The sequence below is a fragment of the Anolis carolinensis genome, chromosome 2, assembly GCF_035594765.1.
Source record: "Anolis carolinensis isolate JA03-04 chromosome 2, rAnoCar3.1.pri, whole genome shotgun sequence".
Classification (NCBI taxonomy): domain Eukaryota; kingdom Metazoa; phylum Chordata; class Lepidosauria; order Squamata; family Dactyloidae; genus Anolis; species Anolis carolinensis.
The window spans coordinates 320,879,973-320,898,696 of record NC_085842.1 but is presented as its reverse complement, the minus strand read 5'-3'; positions in this window follow the sequence as shown (position 1 = coordinate 320,898,696).

The following is an 18,724-nucleotide window of genomic DNA, read 5'->3' as shown; positions in this document are numbered from 1 at the left end:
TGGAGTGAGAGAAGGAAGATAGATACACAGATAGAGTGGAGAGATAGCCATTTTCCTCTCCTCTCAATATACCCTGTTTCCCTGAAAATAAGACATCCCCAAAAAATAAGACCTAGTAGAGGTTTTGCAGAATTGCTAAATATAAGGCCTCCCCCGAAAGTAAGACCTAGAAAAGCTTTTGTTTGGAAGCATGCCCAGCGCCCGCCAAACAAAACATCAGAGCATGCAGGATTGGTAAATGTACATACCAGTTGTATATGGAAATAATGGTAGTAACAAGAAATTATTGACAGGAGTCAGTTTGTCTGGTTTAGTTATGTTGGTTTGTGATGACAACTACTGTACAGTATAGAATAAATATTCATTTTTTTGTTCAACAATAAATGTGAATTCTTCTTCATGGAAAAATAAGACATCCCCTGAAAATAAGACCTAACGCATCTTTGGGAGTAAAAAATAATATAAGACACTGTCTTATTTTCGGGGAAACACGGTATCTTCATCTGCACTGAGAGATATATATATATATATATATATATATATATATATATATATATTCATCTTTCTGAAAGGCTTGGACTCAAAACACCTGCCACCCACCTTCATTCCTTTCCAACTCCATCTCCTCGTTTTGTAAAATCCTTTCTTTTAACTCCTGGTCACCATTATTCACTTGTGGATATAGAAGGTGAGCTGTAACTTCAGGCATTCTATCCTGGAGCAAACCCAAGAGCACTCTCTGAAGGGTTGACAGATTAGCGTCCTCCAGAGAAACCAATTGTGTCCTTCCAAAAACACAATTTCCTCTCCTCTGAAGGAATGCTGCCTTTGTCTACAATGGCCAGCTGAAACACCTTTCCATACATGTTTCTGCACAGAGGTGAGCAGAGCTGGGAGTGCTGGGAAGTACCGCCTTTGGGACTACAAATCCCAAAATCCAAAATATTCCAAATTCCCAGCTTGGACCTCCCAAGCTGTTTCAAAAATGCTTTGGCTCCTGCAAAGCCAACTCCTACTGAGTTAGAATCCTAGAGATGGAGAAGAGACTCCAGACCAATCTCCTATAGGAAGACACAATCAAAACCCTCCAGACAGATGGCCATCCAGCTTCTGCTTAGAGGAGACTTCATCACTGTCTAACAGTTCTTACCATCAGGAAGGTCTTCCTAATGTTTAAGTGGAATCCCCTTCCCTTGCATTTTGAATCATTTGCTCCATTGTGCTCTATGTCATTTTAGTGTATTTACTATACAGTAGAGTCTCACTTATCCAAGCTAAATGGGCCGGCAGAACCTTGGATAAGCGAATATCTTGGATAATAACGAGGGATTAAGGAAAAGCCTATTAAACATCAAATTAGGTTATGATTTTACAAATTAAGCACCAAAACATCTTGTTATACAACAAATTTGACAGAAACAGTAGTTCAATACGCAGTAATGTTATCTTGTAATTACTGTATTTACGAATTTAGCACCAAAATATGATATATTGAAAACATTGACCACAAAAATGCCTTGGATAATCCAGAACCTTGGATAAGCGAGTCTTGGATAAGTGAGACTCTACTGTATTTTATTTTTTTTTGTTTTTATCATACTGTTACTATTTAATTGCTTTTTAAACTTTTGTGTTGCACCTTCTTAAACTTACCTAGTGTGGAGTGTTAGCCACCTTGAGTCCCCATGGGCAAAAGGATAATAATAATAATAATAATAATAATAATAATAATAATAATAATACTTTATTTATACCCCGCCACCATCTCCCCGCGGGGACTCGGGGCGGCTCACATTGTTACAAAAGTAACAACACAAATAAATTAGCACAGTATACACGGGTTAAAGCACAATAATGTAATAAAACAAAAGTTAATACAACAGTAATAATAACAAACAACCACCAATACAATTCGGTCAGACTTCATAGGTGGGGGGACTGCAGCAGCAATATAAAGATAGAATCATTAGATTAAAATACCCAGATAAGAAGGACCTAGTAAAATTCAGAATAGAATTATAATGAGGCTGGTCATCCAATGGCTGTCTCTCCAAAGGCCAACCTAAACATCCAAGTTTTCAATTATTTCTTAAAGGAGGATAGAGGGGCAGATGTGGTGTAAATAAAGACGACAACAACAACAACAATGTCGAGAGCTTATCTTGTCCTCAATGGGACATCCTTCCCAATATTCAAATGTGCCTCTCTTGTCCCTTCTCAGCTTTCTCTTCCCCATGCTAAAGATCCCCTAAGGGCCCTTCCACACAGCCATATAACCCAGAATATCAAGGCGGATAATCCACAATATCTGTTTTGAACTGGGTTATCGGAGTCCACACTGCCTTATAATCCAGTTCAATGTGGATTTTATACAGCTGTGTGGAAGGGACCCAAATCACTCCATAGAGTGATTCGGGCTTTCCAGACTTTGTCCTTTTTTGGTGGCCCATCTCTGGACATCTTCCATCTTGTTTATCTTCCTGAATTGCTTTGACCAGAACTGGGCACAAGGTTATTCCAGGTGAGGCCTCACTTCACCTGCAATAATACTTCCTTCAATCGAGACACTTCGCTTCCTATGATCTCTTTCCATACCTGATGTTCTGGGTTCGGATTCAGCTCTGTTGCCACCGTTGGATAGGTCCTCTCCCTTCTCTTTGGGTTTCCTATGGTTTAGATGGATTCAAAGTTGCCTCTGGAGCTCTCTCTCTCTCTCTGTGTTCATCTTCTTTGTTATCAGAGACAACACCTGACCTTCCAGTCACACAGCCCTTCGGCTGGCTCCCATTTCCTGGCAGCTCTGGGTCCGCCCCACAAGAGATAATGCTGCCCAGGTGCCCAGGTGAGACAGGTGAAGTTCTCTCCCACTGACAGGATGTGATCACATCCCAACAAAGGGATGCTCCCGTCTTCCCAAAGACACAATGGCCTCCCACTTGGACCCAGACAGGTAAATATTTCCCATGGATCATCCTCCGGCATCCTGAGTCATCCACCTGGCGTGAAATCGGACGTTGCCTCCAGAGTGGTACCCAGGATGCTTGGTCTCCACGGCAACCGCTTGAAGGATGCTCCAATGAGTGACAGGTTGAGTGCCATTAAAATTCACCTAATGACTCTTCATTCAAACCTGAAAAGGTAATAAAACAATACGAAAAAAGCAGATTTTTATAATATTTACCACTAAAACTAAGCAGCTGTCTGATTAGCCTCTAGAGCAGACATGGGCCAACTTGGGCCCTCCAGGTGTTTTGGACTTCAACTCCTACAATTCCTAACAGCCTAACCTAACACACACTAACCTAACACATACCTACACTAACATACACATTATTATTATTATTATTATTATTATTATTATTATTATTATTATTATTATTATTATTATTATTATGACACAGCAAACAAGATAGATATGCTGTATTTCATATCACAAAATCACAAGTCGAACACTTCCCAAGTGTCTAGGACTGTGTGATGTATTTTCGGATGATGCGCGCAGATCCCAGCAGGGTGGCCTTTTGCAGCTGGCAGATCGTAATTTTGTCAATGTCTATTGTTTCCAAATGCCGGCTGAGATCTTTTGGCACGGCACCCAGTGTGCCCATCACCATCGGGACCACCTGCACTGGTTTCTGCCAGAGTCTTTGCAGTTCAATCTTGAGGTCCTGATAGCGGCTGAGTTTTTCCTGTTGCTTTTCGTCAATGCGACTGTCACCTGGGATGGCGACATCAATGATCCAAACCTTTTTCTTTTCCACAACTGTGATGTCTGGTGTGTTGTGTTCCAGAACTTTGTCAGTCTGGATTCGGAAGTCCCACAGTATCTTTGTGTGTTCATTTTCCAATACTTTTGCAGGTTTGTGATCCCACCAGTTCTTTACTGCTGGGAGGTGGTACTTGAGGCATAATTTTTAATCTAGTTTTTAAATGTAGTGTTCATGCGGCCCACTCTTGTTATATTGCTGTTTTGATCTTATGTTGTACTGTTTATTTTATGTAATGTATTATTTAATTGTATTATGTTATGGTTTATTGTATTGTCTTGGGCATGGCCCCATGTAAGCCGCCCCGAGTCCCCATTGGGGAGATGGTGGCGGGGTATAAATAAAGTTTTATTATTATTATTATTATTATTATTATAAGTTCCAATGAATCATTTGGGCCACATAGTTGTGCCTCTGTTTGTAGTCTGTCTGTGCGATTTTCTTACAGCAGCTGAGGATACGATCAATGGTTTCGTCGGTTTCCTTGCACAGTCTGCATTTTGGGTCATCAGCTCATTTTTCGATCTTGGCCTGAATTGCCTTTGTTCTGATGTCTTACTCCTGGGCTGCAAGGATCAGGCCTTCTGTCTCCTTCTTCAGGGTCCCATTCGTGAGCCAGAGCGAGGTCTTCTCCTTATCAGCTTTTCCTTCAATTTTGTCAAGGAACTTTCCATGCAATGCTTTTCATTCAACCCTCGTACATGTTTGGATTAATTTGGATTGGGGGGGGGGGGGTAACTGGCTCAATAACATATTCCTTAGATAATGTTATATAACCATTATTCAAGTTTCAATAGCATTCCTTTAGTCCATAAATCCAACAGTTCGCATTTGCTTCACTTGTTGTAAACAAAAGGAATAAACAAATCTCAGTCTTTCTTGAAGTTTGTAAAAGATTTATCCTTGAACTGAATGAATCTTAAGTGAAAGCTGCTCTAGGGAAATAGCAGGGAGTGCAGATTCATTCCAAGGAGAGCTGACAGCACACACACACACAAAATGGAGTGTCTACACTGTAGAATTAGTCCAGTTTTATACCACTTTAATTGCCTTGCCTCAATGTTATGGAATCGTGGCATCTTTAATTTTGCAAGGTCTTTATCCCTCTCTGCTGAAGAGTGTTGGTGTCTCACCAAATTACACAGCATTGAGTTAATTTGGTGTCAAACTGCATTAATTCTGCAGTGTAGATGCACCCGCACACAGCGCTGGCTTCTCGGTCAGGAACCAAGCCACGTCTTTGCTCATTAAGGGAAGCCTCTCAAAAAAGGTCACAGGAATGGCTCCAGGAGCAAAGTGTTCCCGGGAAAAGAGCAGCGAGACAAACAGAAAGGCCCTGAAAACTCTCCAGCCCTTTTTCAAAGGTTAGTTTTATTTTGGGGAATTTCTTTCCCGAAAACGACAGCAGGCCTCCCCACCGCTCGCCACTCAAGCAGCATTAAGAGGGCCCAGAGGCCACACGTGCCTTTATCCAGGGTGCATCTACACTGCAGCTTGACACCACTTGAACTGACCTAATGTTATGCAATAATGGGGGTTGTAGTTCTACAAGGTCTTTAGTGTTTTCTCCCAAAGAGTGCTGGTGCTGCAGCAAACTCTCGGGATTCCATAGCATTGAGTCGTGTTGCTTGAAGTGGTGTCAAACTGTGATCCATTCTGTATACAGTGGTCCTCAACCTGTGGGTCCCCAGATGTTTGGCCTTCAACTTCCAGAAATCCTAACATCTGGCAGACTGGCTGGGATTTTTGCTCACAATCTCTGAGGATGCCTGCCACAGATGTGGGCGAAACATCAGGAGAGAATGCTTCTAGAACATGGCCAGACAGCCCGGAAAACTCACAACAAACCCTAAGATTCCGGATAAAAAGCTTTGCAAGAGTGTTCGCCTTCTCTACCAAAGTGTGCCGGTGCCTTAAAAAACTACAGCTCTCATAATGGTATTGATATAGATGACATGAGAGATAACACCAAGAGCAATCCTTTGAGAGGCCAAAAAGTCCGGTTTATTATATTCAGCTGAAGACTCTGGAAGTGGAATCTTTTCCAAAGGCAAACCAGAGCCCCGATCAAGGCGTTGACATTGCCTTTTATACATTTTCAGACAAAGAACATGCTTCTACATACATCTCGTCATTAGTACGTCACTTCACATGTTTACATACATGGGTATAAATGTGCATGATCAGCATTTTCCTATCTAAGCCCTCTAAAAGCCTGTAGCAAGTTACAAATCCCAAGAGAGATCCATCAAGAGGCCACTCTTGACCTGTCAAGCTGTAATAGGAACCAATTCACACTGGAATGTATAGATAACAGGCCCCCCTTCTTGCAGCTTGTACATTTACACAGAATCTAACACAGAGAGAGTCTGATTTTTCTACATTTCAGTGCTTCTAATGTGCATGCAATATATGTCTAAAAATCTATATTTTTCAGTTCTTCATCAGTATAGCATTGAACCTTAGTAGGTCAAGCGGGGTCACACTGCATTCATAATAAAGTGCAGGCGCTCTACCAGGGAACCTGAAATGCCTCCTCGGTGTGCTTTGCCCCAATTCCTCGCACTCGCTTCCCTCTCCTTGTTTGCCTTCTTCTCAGTTCTGCTTCCATCGCTCTTGCCAAGCGGAGGCGGCATTTAATGGCTCCGTATCCTTATCTCAACCTGGCAGCAGGGACGCCGCCGAATGCCAGCCGGGCCCTTTGATGTTCCTTCCTGCTTCTGAGCGATACATACGGCAAGGATGATTCTCCCCAAAAGCCAGACAGACAGTCACGGGCCTGGCAGCCAGCGGGCATGTTCCTCAGGAGAACAGCGTGGCACGGCTTTCTGATGCGCACCAATCCTTGAGTTTGCATTGATGTCCCAGAAACACTGATCTCCTTTCCTGGCACTCCCTTGCTGGGGGAAAGGGCAAAGGGATCTCAAGGAAACTCCTGTCTGAAGATGCGTCTACACTTGAACAAATGCAATTTGGCCTGCCGTGGCTCAATGCTATGCAATTCTAGGAGTTTGCAGAGGCACCAGCACTCTTTGGAAAAGTCCTTGTAAAGCTACAACTCCCAGGATTCCGTAACATTGAGCCACATTGGCACTTAAAAGTGGAGTCATTCTGCATCCTAAAGGCCATCTAGTCCAACTCCAAACTGGCATCCTAAAGGCCATCTAGTCCAGCTCCGGAGGGGCACCTAAAGGGACCATAAGCCAGAAAATAGTAGACTTTTGTATATGTGGCTTTGCCTCTGCATATATTATATCAGTCTTTTTTATATAGACCCTTTCCTTACCTATGGTCTTATGAAACCATCTAGGTGGTCTTTGAGGTCCGTTTCCTTATTGATGGTCTTCTGATGGCTTTATGAGATCATCTAGATGGCCTTCGAGGGTCCCTTTCCTTACCTATGGTCCTATGAGACCATCTAGATGATCTTTGGGGGTCTCTTGACTTACCTATGGTCTTATGAGATCATCTAGATGATCTTTGGGGGTCTCTTGGCTTACCTATGGTCTTATGAGATCATCTAGATCAGAGGTCCCCAAACTAAGGCCCATGGGCCGGATGCGGCCCTCCAAGGTCCTTTACCTGGCCCCTGTCCTAAACTTTAGACTTGATCTAAGTCTGCAATGACTTGAAGGCCCACAAAAACAACAATCCTAATTTTGGACTATTTCATCCTAGTCTGGCCCCCCAACAGTCTGAGGGACCATGAACCGGCCCTCCACTGAAAAAGTCAAGAGGATTGACAGGCCACAAGCTGGACATGAGTCAAGAGTGGCTTCAAAACACTCCATGTGAAAGGGATTCAGGAGCCTTCCCAAACCAGAATCTGAACATGAGCCAATGGTTTGATGTGGGGCGGCTTGGATTGTGTCTTCCTGCCTGGCAAGAAGGGGTTGGACTAGATGGCCTCTTGGGATACCTTCGAACTTTGGGGTTGTATTGGAGGCTTTCGGATGGGCCTCTTTGAAGAGTGCATCCTACGCAGAAGACTAGATGGCCTTTGTGGGCCCTTTCCAGCCTCCCTGAAATGCTTCTCGGCTGCACAATCCACCACCAAGAAAGGCAATGCTCTCCTCTGATTCCATGTGCACACCCCAGTGTGGCTGATGAGCGGCTGACGTCACCGGCGAAGGGGAGACGGTGGAGTTGAATGAATGAGGCCGCTCACTCACTATCTGTAGCATCCGAAGCATCCGCAGCATGGTGTGCCAATGCCCAGGGATGGCTGGTGGTGGGCAGAGGAAGAAGGACGGGGGCGTTCATGCGCGTCTGTGCGCCTCAGAGGCCCGTGGGTGGGGAGAGGAGAAGCCGGTGGCCACGTCACGGGATCCACTCGTAGTGTCTCTCCCCCACACCCTCGCCTGGTGGGAACATCGCATTGTGTAACTTCCGACGCCCCCGGAGCATGGCCATAAGTGGGCAGAGGAGGCCCAGGGAGAAAGGAAGGGATGCTCTCCTGGATCCCACCACCCCGACCCACACGTCCATCAGCCCTGGGTCTCCCCTCGGTTCCTCCTGAACCGGTTGCCAAGCAGCATCCCTTGTTGCCAAGGACATAGTCTCCATGGCAACAGCTCCATCACTTTTCCAAAGTGGCAAATCCGTATCCCGTCCTTATTTGGTCAAAAGGGGTGCCCCCCCGTGGTGATGTCACTTCCCTGCTGGAAGGAGGGGCACCTAAAGGCCATCTAGTCCAGTTCCTGTAGGGGCACCCTAAAGGCCATCTAGTCCAGCTCCGGAGGGGAACTTAAAGCCCATCTTATCCAGCTCCAGACTAGCATCCTAAAGGCCATATAGTCCAGGTCCAGAGGGGCACATAAAGGTCATCTAGTCCATCTTTGGAGGGGAACCTAAAGTCCATCTAATGCAGCTCCAGACTGGCACCCTAAATGCCACCTAGTCCAGCTCCAGAAGGGCACTTAAAGGCCATCTAGTCCAGCTCCAAAGGGACACCTAAATGCTACCTAGTCCAGCTCTGGAAGGGCACCGAAAGCCCATCTAATCCAGCTCCAGACTGGCACCCTAAAGGTCATCTAGTCCAGTTCTGAAAGGGTACCTAAAGGCCATCTAGCCCAACTCTAGAGGGGCACCTAAAGGCCATCTAGTCCAGCTCCAGAAGGCCACCAAAAGGCCATCTAGTCCAGCTCCAGAGGGGCACCCTAAAGGCTATCTATTCCATCTTTGGAGGGGAACCTTAAAGGCCATCTATTCCATCATCGGAAGTGATCCCTAAAGGCCATCTAGTCCAGCTCCGGAAAGGCACCTAAAGGCCATCTAGTCCAGCTCCAGACTAGCATCCTAAAGTCCATCTAGTCCAGCTCCAGACTAGCATCCTAAAGTCCATCTAGTCCAGCTTCAGACTAGCATCCTAAAGGCTATCTAGTCCAGTTCTCTAGGGGCACCCTAAAGGCCATCTAGTCCAGCTCCGGAGGGGCACCTAAAGGCCATCTAGTCCATCTTCAGAGGGGAACCTAAAGGCCATCTAGTCCAGCTCCAGAGGGACACCTAAAGGCTGTCTAGTTCAGCTTCAGAGGGACATCTAAGTCCAGTTCTGTAGGGGCACCCTAAAGGCCACCTAGTCCAGGTCCAGACTGGCATCCTAAAGGCCATCTAGTCCAGTTCTGTAGGGGCACCCTAAAGGCCACCTAGTCCAGCTCCAGGGGGCACCTAAAGACCATCTAGTCGAGCTCACATCCCAGTCCTCTCTTTTACTGCTTTTGCTTCTGTTTTCCTTTATCCAATACATAATAGTCCTAATTAACTTACAAACATAAAATTGATCTTAAATAGTATGCCAAAAATAAACAAAGCATATGAGACTGATATGAAAAACATCAAAAATAACTCTATCCAAGATATCATAGTCGTAATCAACTTTTACAATCATAAAATCCATCTTAAATAATTGCAAAAAAAGAGAACAAAATAATATGTATCTTTTATAGAAATATATTTTAATATGTGTATTTATGTATTTTGACAATGTGTATGTGTTAAACCCAGTGAGCTGCTGAACTTGCTGACCAAAAGGTCAGCAATTCAAATCCGGGGAGGGGTGTGAGCTTCCACTCTTAGCCCCAGCTTCTGCCAACATAGCAGTTCAAAAACATGCAAATGTGAGTAGATCAATAGGTTCTCTGGTGGGAAGGTAACGGCACTCCATACAGTCATGCCTATGGCCACATGACCTTGGAGGTGTCTATGGACAATGCTGGCTCTTCATCTTAGAAATGGAGATGAGCACCAACTCCCAGAGTCGGACACGATTGGACTTAATGTCAGGGGAAAACCTTTACCTTCTATGTGTTTTACTTATTCTGTAACCTGCCCTAAGCCACGAGAAGAGGCTGGTAAGAAATAAAATTGTTATTATTACTACTAGAAGGGTTGAATGAAAAGTAATGCCTTCGTAACTCCTCAAGAGATGGCAGTCCTGGTCTGCGGCAGGTCCTGGCTTGTTCAGTAGACTCTCCTCTACAGTTCCATTTGGTGGGAAGCCTTAGCATTGAACGGTTGTGTTGTTAAAGTGTGAAGTATGGAACCCTGCACGGATGGTCAGTCAATGAGACTTAAGCAATGTGCAATCATTGAATTATTGACAGCAAAAGGTGTCACCCCAAAGGAGATTCACCAGGGAATGCAAGCTGTTTATGGGGATTCTGTTAATGTGAGTCCTGTGCGTCGTTGGGCAAGTAAGTTTAAAGATGTTGAGGTGGGAGCATCGGACTTGCGTGACAAACAAAGAGTTGGACATCCCATGAAAGCAACCACTGAGTTTCACAAGCAAAAGATTGACAGATTGATTCAGGATGATAGTTGTATCCCTCAGAGAGAAATTTCAAGCATAATCGGCATTTCACAAGAACGTGTGGGTCACATTATTGCTTTGCTTGGCTGTTGGAAGATCTGTGCACGATGGGTCCTGTGAGACGCCGGTTGCGGAAACAGAGTGTCGACTTTTCCCGTGACGGCTTCAGAAAACTTTTTCATTGTTCATTGTTGGCAGAAATGTTTCCAATTGTCTGGTGATTATGTGTAAAATTGAATAGTTTAAGTTAAAGAGGACATTCTAAGGATTATTTCTGCATTCGATTTATTAAAATATTGTGTTGTCGAAGGCTTTCATGGCTGGGATCACAGGGTTGTTGTATGTCTTTCGGGCTGTGTGGCCATGTTCCAGAAGCATTCTCTCCTGACGTTTCGCCCACATCTATGGCAGACGACCTCTGCCATAGATCAGACCAGGTGCCTTGGTCAGACACCTGGAATACTGTGTCCAATTCTGGGCACCGCAGTTGAAGGGAGATGTTGACAAGCTGGAAAGTGTTCAGAGGAGGGCAACTAAAATGATTAAGGGTCTGGAGAACAAGCCCTATGAGGAGAGGCTGAAAGAGCTGGGCATGTTTAGCCTGCAGAAGGCTGAGAGGAGACATGATAGCCATGTACAAATACGTGAAGGGAAGTCATAGGGAGGAGGGAGCAAGCTTGTTTTCTGCTGCCCTGCAGACTAGGACACGGAACAATGGCTTCAAACTACAGGAAAGGAGATTCCACCTGAACATCAGGAAGAACTTCCTCCCTGTGAGAAGAGCTGTTCGACAGTGGAACTCTCTGCCCCGGACTGTGGTGGAGGCTCCTTCTTTGGAGGCTTTTAAGCAAAGGCTGGATGGCCATCTGTCGGGGGTGCTTTGAATGCGATTTCCTGCTTCTTAACGGGGGGTAGGACTGGATGGCCCATGAGGTCTCTTCCAACTCTACTATTCTATGATTCTATGATTCTATGATGCCTGCCATGGATGTGGGCGAAACATCAGGAGAGAATACTTCTGGAACATGGCCACTCAGCCCGAAAGACATACAACAACCCTATTAAAATATTCCCACCCAAACCCAAGTAACGAAGGTGGAGGCATTACTTTTCATTCAACCCTCATATTATGGTGTCTTCCATCCTGCATGATAGAACGTGGATGGCGCTTGGAGTCTCACTCTTTTTCTCTGCTGTGATTCTAGGATCGGCTAAGTGTCCCGGCCTAGAGATTTGGGAGCCCAACACATCCGGGCACGGACACAAAGGAAATAATCCAAACGGCTTGGCACCATTTCCTTGGGGAGTCGGGATGACATCACAGCTCTGCCTCCCACTCTTTTGGCGCTTGGCAGATCTCCCCACCTGCACAGCGAGTGGCAATTGTGTGGGATGTGCCACCGTCATGCCACACATCCTCTTCCCTTTCGGCTCCCACAGGAAACGCCCACGCCAACCTGGAGTTTATTTCCAGCCCCCAGATTGGACCAAATTCCAGGCACGGCAATATGGAAACCTAGAATCATAGAATCCTAGAGTTGTGCGAGACCCCAAAGGCCATCCAGTCCAACCCCTTTTATTCTGCCAGGCATGGAGACACCATCCAAACCCTCCTGACAGAAGGCCATCCCGCCTCTGCTTCCAGAGACTCCACCAGACTTTGAGAAGTGTTGCGTTGCCCTTCTAGCATCTTTTTGGACTTTCCAGATTGAGATGCATGTTATGAGACTCTGCTTCCTTCCCACACAGCACGGCATGTCCTTTAGTAAACGTATGCATGCCTCTTCCCCACACCTCCTCCATGGTCTCAAACGTATTTCTGCACACTGTTGCAAATATATGCCTCTAATTTAAAAACCGTGTGTGCATTTGCATATTATCCAACCAATTAACCTGAGATTTGGGGCATTCTCCTGATGACGGGAAGCCGAAATTATTTATAGGTTGGATGTTTTTCGGGAAATAAAGCTTGATTGCTGCCAATTTCCTTTCGGTGCCGAAAGCAAAGTGGGTCATTGGAGGGTAAATCAGGAGCCCGGCATGCTCAGTCACACGGTCCTCCAAGTCTGCTTTTCTGGCTCTCCGAAAGAAAAGGTGATGCTGTTTGTTTGCCCTCAGGTCAACTCTGACATATTTCTTGTCTTTTAGCCAATGGGACATTGGAGTTTTTCAGGGAGGATAATCTTCCCACATATTTATTCTGGAGTTGCAATGCTCAGCCTTCCTTATGTTAGTGATTTCAGCTCGGCAAGAACCGTGTGTTCGGTGGCCCAGTGTGCGCAGCTTTAGAGCGCCGAATAAGACACGGACGGGTTGAAGGCAAAGAGCAGAGGCACTTATTCACCTTGGCCAAAGAGGATGTCAGCAGAGCATGCACTTCAAAGACAATTGCAATTCCATGCAATTCCAAAGCAATTTGAAACATACAGGTTTATTTATAGCACTTCGACAGCAATTCAATAGAAGGGACGTTGCCGCATCTCTTATTGATTGGTCCAGGCTTGTGCTGCGTAGGATCCGCTTCCTCCAGTTGCGGCGGGAAATTTAATACAGGCAGCAGTGACGCCTCTAAGCTGCGTGAGCACTGTAAACCAACATGGAGGCCAATAAACAATCTAATATCTTTATTAAAGCAATAAAAGAATCAAACAAAAATAAGCAGAGTATATAGTTCAGCAATAGTCCTTTTAGGAAAGGTCAAATATAGTCCAGTAATATAAAGTTTAATGTCCAGTATTAGAGATCAAGTCTTTAAATCCAATAACCGAAACACACTCAAACTTCGAGGCAGTTTGAGTGGGGAATAAAGCGAGTCTCTCAAGAGAGTTCCAAGTTCAATGTCCAAGGCAGGGAAGCAAGGCAAGGCAAGTTGGTCGTGGTGGAACTGAAACACAGTCCAGTCTTGGCAGGGAGACGAGACGCAGCACCCGGTCTACTCAAGAGTAGCGCGCTGCAGGAACTAGAGTCGATGTTAACCTTCCAACTGACATGTTGACACCGCGATGGCTAGCCTGTGCCCAGAACTTTTATGGGACTTCAAATCTTCCCCAAACCAGGTGCCTGAGTTCACATTTTCCCAAGGGAAACGGACTGAAGACAACAACTTTGCCAGATGCAACCCTCCCTGAAAACTCCCAAGGGAAACGGTTTAATTAGCGTCCTCTCTCTCCGCTAATCTCGCGCTTTCTCTCCAAATCTCCTTCTCAGAGCGGTGTGTTTGAGAAACAATTTTCTATCAAAAGGAACACTTTCTGGGGAACCAGGCTCTGTTTCAAGGGCTTTTGTAATTAGCTTTGGACCCAAGCTGTCAGCAGGGAACATCTGGAAGGGAACAGAATCTTGCTGAGCTGGAGAAAACCCCATATCCTCTTCAGTCTGATCTATAATGGCTGCGGGGTCATGACTCAAGGGTCTCTGAGACATCACAGCAGCCCCCAAAGTTATGAGCAAGAGAGGTTCTATAGCTTAGTTCCTTTTTTGGGGGGGGGGGGTCTGGTATTTTTTTATTCTGGAATATATCTATATATACACATAGAAACACACAATCTTGATATTCCACAACCAAAATACAAGTATTTTCCCCAATCCCACCATCTCCCCGTTCTCACCCATGAACTGATCCTTACATAATATGAAGGTACAGGAATGCTATTGAATATTTATACTTCAGTTTAATCGAGCGTATAATCATTTCCCTTGATTTGTTCTTAAGTTGAATTTGTATGCAAGTTGGAACATTTTTTAAGTCTAACTCCAGCCAAATACGTTGCGGGATGGATTCATGGAAACGATTTATAATTTGTGTTGTCGAAGGCTTTCATGGCCGGAATCACAGGGTTGTTGTATGTCTTTCGGGCTGTGTGGCCATGTTCCAGAATACTTCTGGAACATGGCCACACAGCCCGAAAGACATACAACAACCCTGATTTATAGTTTCCAAATCACAATCTTCCTGAACCACTGCAGGCTGGATAGTAAGTGTCCCAGAAGCAAGCAAAATACAGCAGAGTCCTTTCAAAGCAAAAACATGCTTCAACCCATATATCAGCAGAATCCAACTACAAGCATCTGACTTTACCTACACACTGTTGAGTAAACTCTTGGATACAGCCTTTCATCCAAAATATCCAGAAGCTTTAATCTTCACCATTACAATATATATAAATGTACCAACAGAATATGCAGATCCACTTTCAGGCTTGTGCTTGCAAACAAACACAACCTCAGACATAGAATAGACAGATACTCACACTGAGTCACACAGGAGAGAGAAAGATGGATTCTTTCATGCTCCTTATTTAGCCACTTGCTGATAGCTCATCAATAAGGGACATTGGCTGATGCAACCTCTTTACAATAACCCTCATATGGTTATGACTCAGCCATCACTACACCCCTTAGGTATTGCGTCATGACTTTCACAGTCATTACCCAGGTGTTATCAATATTCCACATGTTCAAACAATATTCCACATATTCAATATTCCACATATATCAATATTCCACATATTCAAACAATACCTTTTCCATGACTACAACTGCCATGCCATTTTTATCTAACGATATATATATAGATACAGATATAGATATATAAGCTTTTGATAGCATAGGGAAAGGTTAACACCCCTGCTGTGTTTGTTTTGCTGCCTGTGCAGCCGTTCAAAAAATTCCACCTCGCTTTCTATGATAATTGGATTTTGACAAATTTGGCTTGTGGCAACATGGATTGGAGATAAGGCTTCAATAGAGACACCCTTTTCTCATGCTAATAACTCTTTCTGGGGTGGATTTCCCTTCTGAGATGTAGATTTCACTCGCTTCCTGTTGTCTCAGCCCTGTTCTTAACTATGAGTTGGGTGTTTGTAACTTGGAGGCTGCCTGTAAACTGTCATTTGCTGGATTTGAATTCTAGCAGCTGTTCTTGGTCTTCCCAGGAAAAGGGATGTGGAAGGAAAGGAATATGATTCAGTCAATAGCTTTGTTATGCCTGGCTGGAACAGGCAATGAGTTTCAACTAGCCATGCAATGGGTGCTAAAGGTGTTGACATGGTCTCAATGGGGATCCCAGGGAGGGGGTCTGAATTGGCAATTGGGATGAGAAAACATTCCCAGGAATACATAAAATCTGCGGAAAATACCCGAGGCTCTTCCTAAGCCCATTATGTGTCTCACAGGACATTGTGAAGGGATTAGAGCTTCTTCTAAACTAAATGTTGGGACATTCCCTGCGGTGTGAGGTGCGTTTTTTAGTTCTTGTGCAACTTTTACCCAGTTCATTGGGAAGTCACCTGAAACTGGGGAAAAGGTCAATACAGGCTATATTGATGGCACTTATGGGGCTGCAGATTCCAGGATTCATTTTGAGGTCCTGGTTTTAAACAACATTAAGCCACAACAGATTAAAGTAGTGACAAACTGCATTCATTCTATACTCTAGTTGCAACCTAGGATAGTGGGAGACCAGGGTCTGAATCCTGACTTGGGCCCCTTTTACGCTGCCATATAAAATCCAGATTATCTGCTTTAAACTGGATTATATGGCAGTGTTGACCTATATAATCCTGTTTAAAGCAGATAAGTCTGGATTTCATATAGCAGTGTAGCTGGGGCCTTGGATGGCCTTGGGCATGTCACTCTGTCTGTACAACGAGCGATCTGATATGTCCTCATCTCTTTATGGAAATGAGATGGAATAATCCCAAACAGTTTCATTTTGATCCGGGAAGATTTCTTCTATGTTGTAGAATTAATTTAGCTTGCTATGTATGTATGTATTTATTTATTTATTTACAGTATTTATATTCCGCTCTTCTCACCCCAAAGGTGACTCAGGGCGGATTGCAATGCACATATTTATATGGCAAACATTCAATGCCATCAGACAAACAACATACAGTATAGACACACACAGAGGCAATTTAACATTTCCAGCTTCATGAGGGTATGCTCAATTCCGGCCACAGAGGGAGCTGTTGCTTTACCGTCCACTAGTGACACCAAGTACTGTACTTCCTCATTCCTTTCTATGTGCTGCTGGCAGTTTTATGGTGTTGCAAATTAGTTAAATTAGCCTCCCCGCATAAAGCGTACCTAAATTTCCTAGTTGACAGATGCAACTGTCTTTCAGGCTGCTTAGGTAAACAGCAAGCCGGGCTATTTAATGGTTGGAGGCTTAACCTGACCCGGGCTTCGAACTCATGACCTCTCGGTCAGTAGTGATTTATTGCAGCTGATTACTAGCCAGCTGCGCCACAGCCCGGCCCTCTTTAACCGCCATGGCTCAATGCTATAGAATCCTGGAAGCTGTAGTTTTGCAAAGTCTTCAGTCTTCTCAAACAAAGAGTGCTGTCACAAACTACAACTCCTGGGATTCCATAGAAGTGGTGTGCCTGTTTGAAGTGGTGCTAAAATGCATCATTTCTATATGCACCCTTGTCAAATATGCCATCACACCCAGGCACCTTTTAAAGCTTTAAGATGTGCTTCTTCCTTTGCCTAGGTGAACTGCGGGGACCTTACTTAGAAGCTCTGGAAATCCCAGTAACCAAAGGCACTTCAAGTTGAACAATCCAACAAAATTTTATTTTCACAAAGTCCTTGGCAGACTTGGCACACGTAATTAAGGTTGCAAATATAAACTGTGAACTTATAAAACTTTGCAGATGTTCCTTTCTTGCTTTTCCCCTTTAGTTGCTGGATTAACTTCCACCAAAGGCAGAGATCCTGAGATCCGCTTTACCCTAGCCCTGAGCTGCTATCAAAAAGGTCTATAACTATCTAAGCTCAAAGCTAGTTTTTGAGGCGAAGTTGGTAGGGCTTCTTCCAGTGGCAAAGAAATCCAGAGATGTTCTCTGCCCCAGTGCTAAGCTATTTTTAGAAAGAGCAGGTCTTTCCCTATCTATGCTCAGCACTGGTTTTAAAGGCAGGTCACCCTGAGTCCCCTTTGGGGCGAGAAGAGCAGGATATAAATGTAGTAAATAAATAAATAAAAATAGGAAAATCTGGTGAGCAACTGTGATAGGTACCTAATGCACAAACCGTAATGTCAACTTTCATTAGGTTTTAGGTTTTGCATAGAGAGTCATTCAGGGAGAAGGTACGCATGTGCTTGTACACGCATGTGTGCACACATTGGCAGCGTGTGGCTGCTTGGCACGGCTGGAGGAGACAGGCGGAGGAGGTGGGCGGAGGAAGCCGGTGGCACAGATCGCATGGGGGGAACATGGCTACGAGTGCGAGGACGCATTGCCGGGATGTGGCTCCCGTCCGATGCGTCTGGGCGGCAGATGGCACTCCAGCTGCCACTGAGTCTGCATGAGGTGCCCGGAAGAACTTGTCAAAGATGGTGTCTGTTCCTTTCCTTGCTAGACACCGGGTCTGGTAGGGATACTCTTTATGGGCAAACTTGGGCCCTCCAGGTGTTTTGGACTCCAACTCCCACAATTCCTAACAGCCGGTAGGCTGTTAGGAATTGTGAGAGTTGGAGTCCAAAACACCTGGAGGGCCCAAGTTTGCCCACGCTGCTTTATTCCAAGTGAGGTCTAATCAAAGCCACGTGTTTCTGAAGCATAGACAGGCTGGTCCATGCGCCGATGATGCTTGGCATGCGCCCGCTTCCTGCCACCTGCCTCGTTCTGGGAACATGGAAGTGACATCGCAACCTGACGCTTGGCGGCACAATCGGTCCTGGCACCAAAGGAGCGGCCGATGCTCCCGGCTTGGCAGCTTTGCCAGATCCCCAGATGGCACCCAGAAGCCCAGAAGCAAAGCAAGGGACAGCTTGGACTCACATGACACCAAAGCAACGAGGCACTAAAGAAACAGCAACGAGGCACTAAAGGACACTGAAAAGAAGAAGAGAAAAGAGAAGGGCAGTTCGGGGCACTGACAGCCAAGAAGAATCCAGTTTGCTGTCCTTCATGTTTAGATGTGTGAAAGAGGCCTCAATTAATGCCTGCCACCAATTGTGAAAACTGTTTAATTAACGACTGAGGTTCTTTCAGGCAAGGGGGAATCTAATTACTACTGCCACCAAATTGTAAAGGATCTTAATTATTATTACTGCCACTAATTTGGGAAGATGCAACCACCAAACGACTCAGGGAGGAGACTTTTTACTTTTACTTCTTTCTTCTTTTCATTCACTTTA